The 9,338-nt window shown below is 37.5% G+C and overlaps 1 non-coding gene across 1 annotated transcript; it reads left to right on the top strand.

Moving 5' to 3' along the window:
• Nucleotides 1-3,475: 3,475 nt before the first annotated feature.
• On the top strand, nt 3,476-3,583 carry LOC148574883 (small nucleolar RNA R71). Its single transcript, XR_015906738.1, has one exon. It is a non-coding gene; the product is annotated as a small nucleolar RNA R71 (small nucleolar RNA).
• The last annotated feature ends 5,755 nt before the right edge of the window (nt 3,584-9,338 follow it).

Raw genomic sequence — 9,338 nt, 5'->3', positions numbered from 1 at the left:
GTGATGATCTTCATACGCCTCTTGAGCTCGATGAATGGGCTCTCTTGCTTGCTCCATCTTTTTCTTAGTGATGGGCTTGTCCTCTTTAATGAGGATATCTCCCTCTATGTCAATCCCAGCTGAATTGCATAGGTGGCAAATGAGGTGAGGAAAGGCTAACCTTGCCCTAGTGGAGGACTTGTCAGCCACCTTGTAGAGTTCTTGAGGTATAATCTCATGAACTTCCACCTCTTCTCCAATCATGATGCTATGGATCATGATGGCCCGGTCTATAGTAACTTCAGACCGGTTGCTAGTGGGAATGATTGAGCATTGAATGAACTCCAACCATCCTCTAGCTACAGGCTTGAGGTCCAATCTTCTTAGTTGAACCGGCTTGCCTTTGGAGTCAATCTTCCATTGAGCTCCTTCTACACATATGTCCATAAGGACTTGGTCCAACCTTTGATCAAAGTTGACTCTCCTTGTGTAGGGGCGTGCGTTCTCTTCCATGTTTGGCAAGTTGAATGCCAACCTCACATTCTCCAGACTAAAATCCAAGTATTTCCCCCGAACCATTGTAACATAGTTCTTTGGATCCGGGTTTTTACTTTGATCATGGTTCTTGGTGATCCATGCATTGGCATAGAACTCTTGAACCATTAGGATGCCAACTTGTTTGATGGGATTTGTTAGAACTTCCCAACCTCTTCTTTGAATTTCATGTCGGATCTCCGGATACTCATTTCTTTTGAGTTTGAAAGGGACCTCAGGGATCACATTCTTCTTGGCCACAACATCATAGAAGTGGTCTTGATGGGCTTTGGAGATGAACCTTTCCATCTCCCATGACTCAGATGTGGAAGCTTTTGTCTTCCCTTTCCCCTTTCTAGAGGATTCTCCGGTCTTAGGTGCCATCAATGGTAATGGAAAAACAAAAAGCTTATGCTTTTACCACACCAAACTTAGAATTTTGCTCACCCTCGAGCAATAAAAGAAAGAATAGATGAAGAAGAAGAAGAAATGGAGGAGAGGGAGAAGGTGATGTGTTTCGGCCAAGAAGTGTGTAGAGGGGTGTGTTGTGTGAATTTGATGAAGAGTGGAGGGCTTTATATAGGGAAGGGAGGGTGGGAAAGGTTTCGGCCATATGGGAGGGTTTGGGTGGGAAATTGGTTTTGAATTTTGAAGGTAGGTGGGGTTTATGAGGTAGGTTTATGGGGAAGAGTGGATGGATGTGAATGGTGAAGAGGTGATGGGGAAGAGAGATTGAGGTGATTGGTGAAGGGTTTTTGGGGAAGAGTGTTTATGGGGTTGTGTGAAAGAGAGAGGTGAAAAGAAGTGAGTGGAGGTAGGTGGGGATCTTGTGGGGTCCACAGATTCTGAGGTGATCCTGTGGGGTCCACAGATCCTGAGGTGTCAAGGATTTGCATCCCTGCACCAATTAGGCATGTAAAATGCCTTTGCACACAACTCTGGGCGTTCAGCGCCAGGTTGGTGCCCATTTTGGGCGTTCAACGCCCAATTGCTGCCTTTTCTGGCATTGAACGCCAGAACCATGCTTGTTCTGGGCATTCAGCGCCAGGATGCTGCCCATTTTGGGCGTTCAGCGCCAGAACCATGCTCTGTTCTGGCGTTGAATGCCAGGCAGATGCTTCTCCAGGGTGTGATTTTTCTTCTGCTGTTTTTGATTCCGTTTTCAATTTTTATATTTATTTTGTGACTCCACATGATCATGAACCTATAAAGACATATAACTAAGAAAAATATTGTTAGATAAATAAAAATTGGGTTGCCTCCCAACAAGCGCTTCTTTAATGTCAGTAGCTTGACAGTGGGCTCTCATAGAGCCTCACAGATGTGCAGAGCTTTGTTGAGACTCTCCAACACCAAACTTAGAGTTTGGATATGGGAGTTCAACACCAAACTTAGAGTTTGGTTGTGGCCTCCCAACACCAAACTTAGAGTTTGACTGTGGGGGCTTGGGTTGACTCTGCTTTGAGAGAAGCTTTTCATGCTTCCTCTCCATGGTTGCAGAGGGAGATCCTTGAGTTTTAAACACAAGGGAGTCCTCATTCCATTGAAGGACTAGTTCACCTCTGTCAACATCAATCACAGCTCTTGCTGTGGCCAGGAAAGGTCTTCCTAGGATGATGGATTCATCCTCTTCCTTTCCAGTATCCAGGACTATGAAATCAGCAGGGATGTAAAGGCCTTCAACCTTTACTAATACGTCCTCTACTTGTCCATATGCCTGTTTTCTTGAATTGTCTGCCATCTCTAATGAGATTTTAGCGGCTTGCACCCCATAGATTCCCAGTTTCTCTATTACAGAGAGGGGCATGAGGTTTATTCCTGAACCAAGGTCACACAGAGCCTTGGAGATCATGGTGCCTATGGTACAAGGTATTATGAACTTCCCAGGATCCTGTCTCTTCTGAGGCAATGTCAGTTGATCCAGGTCACTTAGTTCATTGATGAACAAGGGAGGTTCAACTTCCCAAGTATCAATGCCGAATAATTTGGCATTCAGCTTCATGATTGCACCAAGAAACTTGGCTGTTTGCTCTTCAGTAACATCCCCATTCTCTTCAGAAGAGGAATACTCATCAGAGCTCATGAAGGGCATAAGGAGGTTCAATGGAATCTCTATAGTCTCTAGATGAGCCTCAGAGTCCTTTGGTTCCTCAGAGGGAAGCTCCTTATTGGTCACTGGACGTCCCAGGAGGTCTTCCTCCTTGGGATTCACGTCCTCCTCTCCCTCATTGAGTTCGGCCATTTTGCTTATGTCAATGGCCTTGCACTCTCCTTTTGGATTCTCTTCTGTATTGCTTGGGAGAGTACTGGGAGGGATTTCAGTGATCCTTTTACTCAGCTGGCCCACTTGTGCTTCCAAATTTCTAATGGACATATCAAAGACTAAGTTTGCTAGATTAGAAGTATTTTGTTCAGAGTTCTCTGTCTGTTGCTGAGTGGATGATGGAAAAGGTTTATTATTGTTAAACCTGTTTCTTCCACCATTATTAAAGCCTTGTTGAGGCTTTTGATCCTTCCATGAGAAATTTGGATGATTTCTCCATGATGAGTTATAGGTGTTTCCATAAGGTTCACCTAAGCAATTCACCTCTGCTATTGCAGGGTTCTCAGGATCATAAGCTTCTTCTTCATAAGAAGCCTCTTGAGTACTGTTGGATGCAGCTTGCATTCCATTCAGACTCTGAGAGATCATATTGACTTGCTGAGTCAATATTTTATTCTGAGCCAATATGGCATTCAGAGTGTCAATCTCAAGAACTCCCTTCTTTATAGGCGTCCCATTATTCACAGGATTCCTTTCAGAAGTGTACATGAACTGGTTATTTGCAACCATGTCAATGAGTTCTTGAGCTTCTGCAGGCGTTTTCTTTAGGTGAATGGATCCACCTGCAGAAGTGTCCAATGACATCTTAGATAACTCAGACAGACCATCATAGAATATATCCAGGATGGTCCATTTTGAAAGCATGTCAGAAGGACACTTTTTGGTCAGTCCTTTGTATCTCTCCCAAGCTTCATAGAGGGATTCACCTTCTTTTTGTCTGAAGGTTTGAACATCCACTCTAAGCTTGCTCAGCTTTTGAGGAGGAAAGAACTTGGCTAGGAAAGCCTTGACCAGCTTATCCCAAGAGTTCAGGCTATCCTTAGGTTGAGAGTCTAACCATATTCTAGCTTTGTCTCTTACAGCAAATGGGAAAAGCATGAGCCTGTAGACTTCAGGATCTATTCTATTAGTCTTAACAGTATCACATATCTACAAGAATTCAGTTAAGAACTGAAAAGAATCTTCAGATGGAAGTCCATGAAACTTACAGTTCTGCTGCATCAGAGAAACTAATTGAGGTTTCAGCTCAAAGTTGTTTGCTCCAATGGCAGGAATGGAGATGCTTCTTCCATGTAAATTGGAATTAGGTGCAGTAAAGTCACCAAGCATCCTCCTTGCATTATTATTATTTTTGGCTGCCATCTCCTCTTCCTGTTCGAAAATTTCTGAAAGGTTATCTCTGGATTGTTGTAATTTAGCTTCTCTTAATTTTCTCTTCAGAGTCCTTTCAGGTTCTGGATCTGCTTCAACAAGAATATTCTTGTCCTTGCTCCTGTTCATATGATAAAGAAGAGGGCACAGAAATAATAATAATAATAATATGGATCCTTTATACCACAGTATAGAGGTCCTTGTGTTAGTAGAAGAAAAGAAGAAGAAAATCTGAACTCAGAGAGAGAGGGAGGGAGTTCGGATTTTTGGTGGGTGAGGGAGAGATGTTAGTAGATGAATAAATAAATAGAGTAAGATGGGAGAGGGAGAATTTTCGAAAATAATTTTTTTTGAAAAAGGGTTAGTGATTTTCGAAAAATTTTGAAATCAAAAATAAAAATAATTAGTTAATTAAAAAGAAATTTTGAAAAAGAGGGAGATATTTTCGAAAATTAGAGAGAGAGTTAGTTAGGTAGTTTTGAAAAAGATAAGAAACAAACAAAAAAGTTAGTTAGTTAGTTGAAACAAATTTTGAAAAGATAAGAAGTTAGGAAGTTAGGAGAGATATTTTGAAATCAAATTTTTGAAAAAGATAAGATAAGAAGATATTTTTGAAAAGATATGATAGAAATTAGTTTTTGAAAAAAAAGATTTGATTTTTTTGAAATCACAATTAATGACTTGATTCACAAGAAATCACAAGATATGATTCTAGAACTTAAAGTTTGAATCTTTCTTAACAAGCAAGTAACAAACTTGAAATTTTTGAATCAAAACATTAATTGTTATTGTTATTTTCGAAAATTTGTGATAAAAATAAGAAAAAGATTTTTGAAAAATTTTTGGAATTTTCGAAAATAACTAAGAAATTTGAAAAAGATTTGATTTTTGAAAAAGATTTTGAAAAAGAGAAGATTTTCAAATTAAAAATTTGATTTGACTCATAAGAAACAATTTGATTTTTAAAATTTTTTGAAAAAGTCAACTCAAATTTTCGAATTTATGAGAGAAAAGAGGGAAAGATATTTTTTTTTATTTTTGAAATTTTTATGATGAGAGAGAAAAACACTAAAAAGATGCAATGCATGAAATTTTTAGATCAAAACATGTGATGCATGCAAGAATGCTATGAATGTCAAGATGAACACCAAGAACACTATGAATGTCAAGATGAACATCATAGACACAATTTTGAAAAATTTTTAATGCAAAGAAAACATGCAAGACACCAAACTTAGAATTCTTTAATGCTTAGACACAAAGAATTCAAGAATGCATATGAAAAACAAGAAAAGACAAAACATGCAAATGCAAAGATCAAACAAGAAGACTTACCAAGAACAACTTGAAGATCATGAAGAACACTTATGAATGCATGAATTTTCGAAAAATGCAAGATGCACATGCAATTGACACCAAACTTATAACATGACTCAAGACTCAAACAAGAAACACAAAAAATATTTTTGATTTTTATGATTTTCTAATTTTTTTGGATTTTTTTTCGAAAATTATATGAAAAAGAAAAAATAAGGATTCCAAAATTTTTAACATGAATTCCAAGAATCTTGCATTCTTAGTCCAAAGCTTCAGTCCAGAAATTAGACATGGCTCACTAGCCAGCCAAGCTTTCAATGAAAGCTCCAGTCCAAAACACTAGACATGGCCAATGGCCAGCCAAGCTTCAGCAGGTGAATCAGGAACAGCAGCAGGTGGATTAGCAACAACTAGCTTGCTCTTGATAACAAATTGCTACCTCAGTCCAAATAAATTTAGACATGGCTTTACAGCCATCCAGGCTTCACATGCTTCATGAAACACTAGAATTCATTCTTAAAAATTTTGAATAAAATTTTTGAAAACATTTTTATATTATTTTTTTTTCAAAAACAAAGGAGAAAATTTTGAAATATTTTTGAAAAATTTTTGAAAAGAAAACAAAAAGAAAATTACCTAATCTGAGCAACAAGATGAACCGTCAGTTGTCCAAACTCAAACAATCCCCGGCAACGGCGCCAAAAACTTGGTATGCGAAATTGCTACTCGGGTTGTGAATTGTTGTTCGAAATTGATTCCCTGGCAATGGCACCAAAAACGGATGCACAGGACCATGGTCTAAACATATCTTCACAACTTCGCATAACTAACCAGCAAGTGCACTGGGTCGTCCAAGTAATACCTTACGTGAGTAAGGGTCGAATCCCACGGAGATTGTCGGTATGAAGCAAGCTATGGTCACCTTGTAAATCTCAGTCAAGTTGACTCATATGGGCTACAATATATTATGTAAATAAAACATAAAGTAAGGATAGAAATACTTATGTAATTCATTGGTGAGAATTTCAGATAAGCGAATGGAGATGCTTTCGTTCCTCTGAACCTCTGCTTTCCTGCTATCTTCATCCAATCAGTCTTACTCCTTTCCATGGCTGGCTTTATGTGATACATCACCACTGTCAATGGCTACTTTCGGTCATCTCTCGGGAAAATGATCCAATGCCCTGTCACGGCACGGATAATCATCTGGAGGCATCACCCTTGTCAATGGCTTCATCTTATCCTCTCAGTGAAAATGGTCAACGCACCCTGTCACGGCACGGCTATTCATCTGTCGGTTCTCGATCATGCTGGAATAGGATTTACTATCCTTTTGCGTCTGTCAATAACGCCCTGCAATCGCGAGTTTGGAGCTCGTCACAGTCATTCATTCATTGAATCCTACTCGGAATACCACAGACAAGGTTTAGACTTTTCGGATTCTCTTGAATGCCGCCATCATTCTAGCTTACGCCACGAAGATTCTGATTAAGAGATCTAAGAGATACTCATTCAATCGAAGGTAGAACGGAAGTGGTTGTCAGGCACGCGTTCATAGGGAATGATGATGATTGTCACGTTCATCACATTCAGGTTGAAGAGCGAATGAATATCTTAGAAGCGAAATAAGATGAATTGAATAGAAAACAATAGTACTTTGCATTAATCTTTGAGGAACAGCAGAGCTCCACACCTTAATCTATGGAGTGTAGAAACTCTACTGTTGAAAATACATAAGTGAATAGAGGGTAAGCATGGCCGAATGGCCAGCCTCCCATGGAGGTCTAGAGATCTAAAAATGATCAAAAGATGTCTAATACAATAGTAAAAGGTCCTATTTATAATAAACTAGCTACTAGGGTTTACAGAAGTAAGTAATTGATGCATAAATCTACTTCCGGGGCCCACTTGGTGTGTGCTTGGGCTGAGCTTGAGTGTTGCACGTGTAGAGGTCCTTCTTGGAGTTGAACGCCAGCTTTTGTGCCAGTTTGGGCGTTCAACTCTGGTTTTGGCTCCTTTTCTGGCGCTGGACGCCAGATTTGGGCAGAAAGCTGGCGTTGAGCGCCAGTTTACGTCGTCTATTTTTGGCCAAAGCATAGACTATTATATATTCCTGGAAAGCCCTGGATGTCTACTTTCCAACGCAATTGAAAGCGCGCCATTTCGAGTTCTGTAGCTCCAGAAAATCCACTTTGAGTGCAGGGAGGTCAGAATCCAACAGCATCAGCAGTCCTTCTTCAACCTCTGAATCTGATTTCTGCTCAAGTCCCTCAATTTCAACCAGAAAATACCTGAAATCACAGAAAAACACACAAACTCATAGTAAAGTCCAGAAATGTGAATTTAACATAAAAACTAATGAAAACATCCCTAAAAGTAACTAGATCCTACTAAAAACAATGCCAAAAAGCGTATAAATTATCCACTCATCAACCATAGACTCTTTTTAGTCACTGTAAAAAACCGTGACCATAGACCCCTTTAGGTCACCCCCAAAACCGTGACCATAAACCCTTTTAGGCCATCCTTTTTTAAAAAATCGTGACCATAGGTATTCTATGGTCTACTTTTTTCTAAAAACCGTGACCATAGCTTTTTTTTTTTTTTGTCACGGTAAAAAATCGTGACCATAGACTACCGTAATCAAAAAAATCGTGGCCATAGACCCAAAATATTATAGTGTAACTTATGACATCAATAAAACACCACAAGAGAATGAGATCTTTTGATTCATTTCTAGTTTAATTTCTTGACTGTTTTTAAAGACCAATTATTTAGGCTGTAATTAGATCTTGTCAATGGATACGGTATGCTTTGAGTTTTTCTTAATGGCTACACATGCAATATTTAAATTGGTTATTTATTATTGAAAAAGCTGTTTTTTTAAGTTTGTTAAGCTTCATTTTCTCAATCCATGTCAGACATTAAAGTCATCCACAAATGGCACTAAGATGCATAAACTACAACTACAAACAGTAATAAACAGGAAAATAAAACAATTTATTATCAATGGATGCATCATGCATGAGATATGTACGATTAAAAATTAAAATCAAGTGCACATGATAAAGCCACTGATTTTCAAATTTTTATTGTGTATTTATTAATACTAAGAAATATGTATAATTGTTAATTTTTATCAGTAATAATTCTAACACATGTTCTGAAAATACATGTATGCTAAATTCTATTCTTAGACATGTATTACAAATACTTATTTATGTCATTTTTGATAAACACAATTATAAAATTATTTTAGATGAGCTTTGAAAATAAATAAGTAAAATTTTGTATTTATTTATTTATTTATTATTATAAAAAATTAAATTTTATATAATAGTACTAGACTTTTGTTAAATCACCGATCTCAGATTCACTTTTAAATTTTACTAGTTTATACATATACACCACCTTAATATTATTAATTTAAAAGATCTTTTAATATTATACGTTTAATTTAGTACTGGACTATATATACAGTCTAATATCTGTCTTTTTTTCTTGTTATTATTATGATTATGATTATCATTATTAGTATTGTTATTAGTTTGTTTTAGTTCACATTATGAATTTTTTTGTATTTATCTAGTTTGATTTATTGTTGTTACTATTACTGTGATTAATATTATTATTTAAATCATTCAAGGTCCACCCCACTATCTAATGAATTAAATTATTCAAGTGGGGTGAAGAGGTAATAAATTAACTAATTATACTTTTTCACCCCTCTCAGAAAGCGGAACACACACACTCTTCCCGGCTAAATCCTTATTTTTAAAAGAGAAGTGCTAAATAAACAATAACTATCTTGAATAACATGAACAACTACCAATTAAATAAAAATACAGCATATCCTAATTTAAAAATGTTGTTGGTTACCTATATTTTTCTTTTTTGAAAATAATGCCCTGGTCCCCTTTGAGGACTACAAGATATTGCCGTCGAAAATCGTCTTCTTGTTGTTGCCGCTGATCATCATGCTCGGAACTGTTGCGTCCTCGGCTCTCTCATCATCGTCAGGCAAGTTCCCGTC

This window comes from Arachis ipaensis, chromosome B2 (genome assembly GCF_059453495.1).
Source record: "Arachis ipaensis isolate K30076 ecotype BB chromosome B2, ASM5945349v1, whole genome shotgun sequence".
Taxonomy (NCBI): domain Eukaryota; kingdom Viridiplantae; phylum Streptophyta; class Magnoliopsida; order Fabales; family Fabaceae; genus Arachis; species Arachis ipaensis.
The sequence above is the reverse complement of the archived record's forward strand: the minus strand, read 5'-3'. Positions and strand labels throughout refer to the sequence as shown.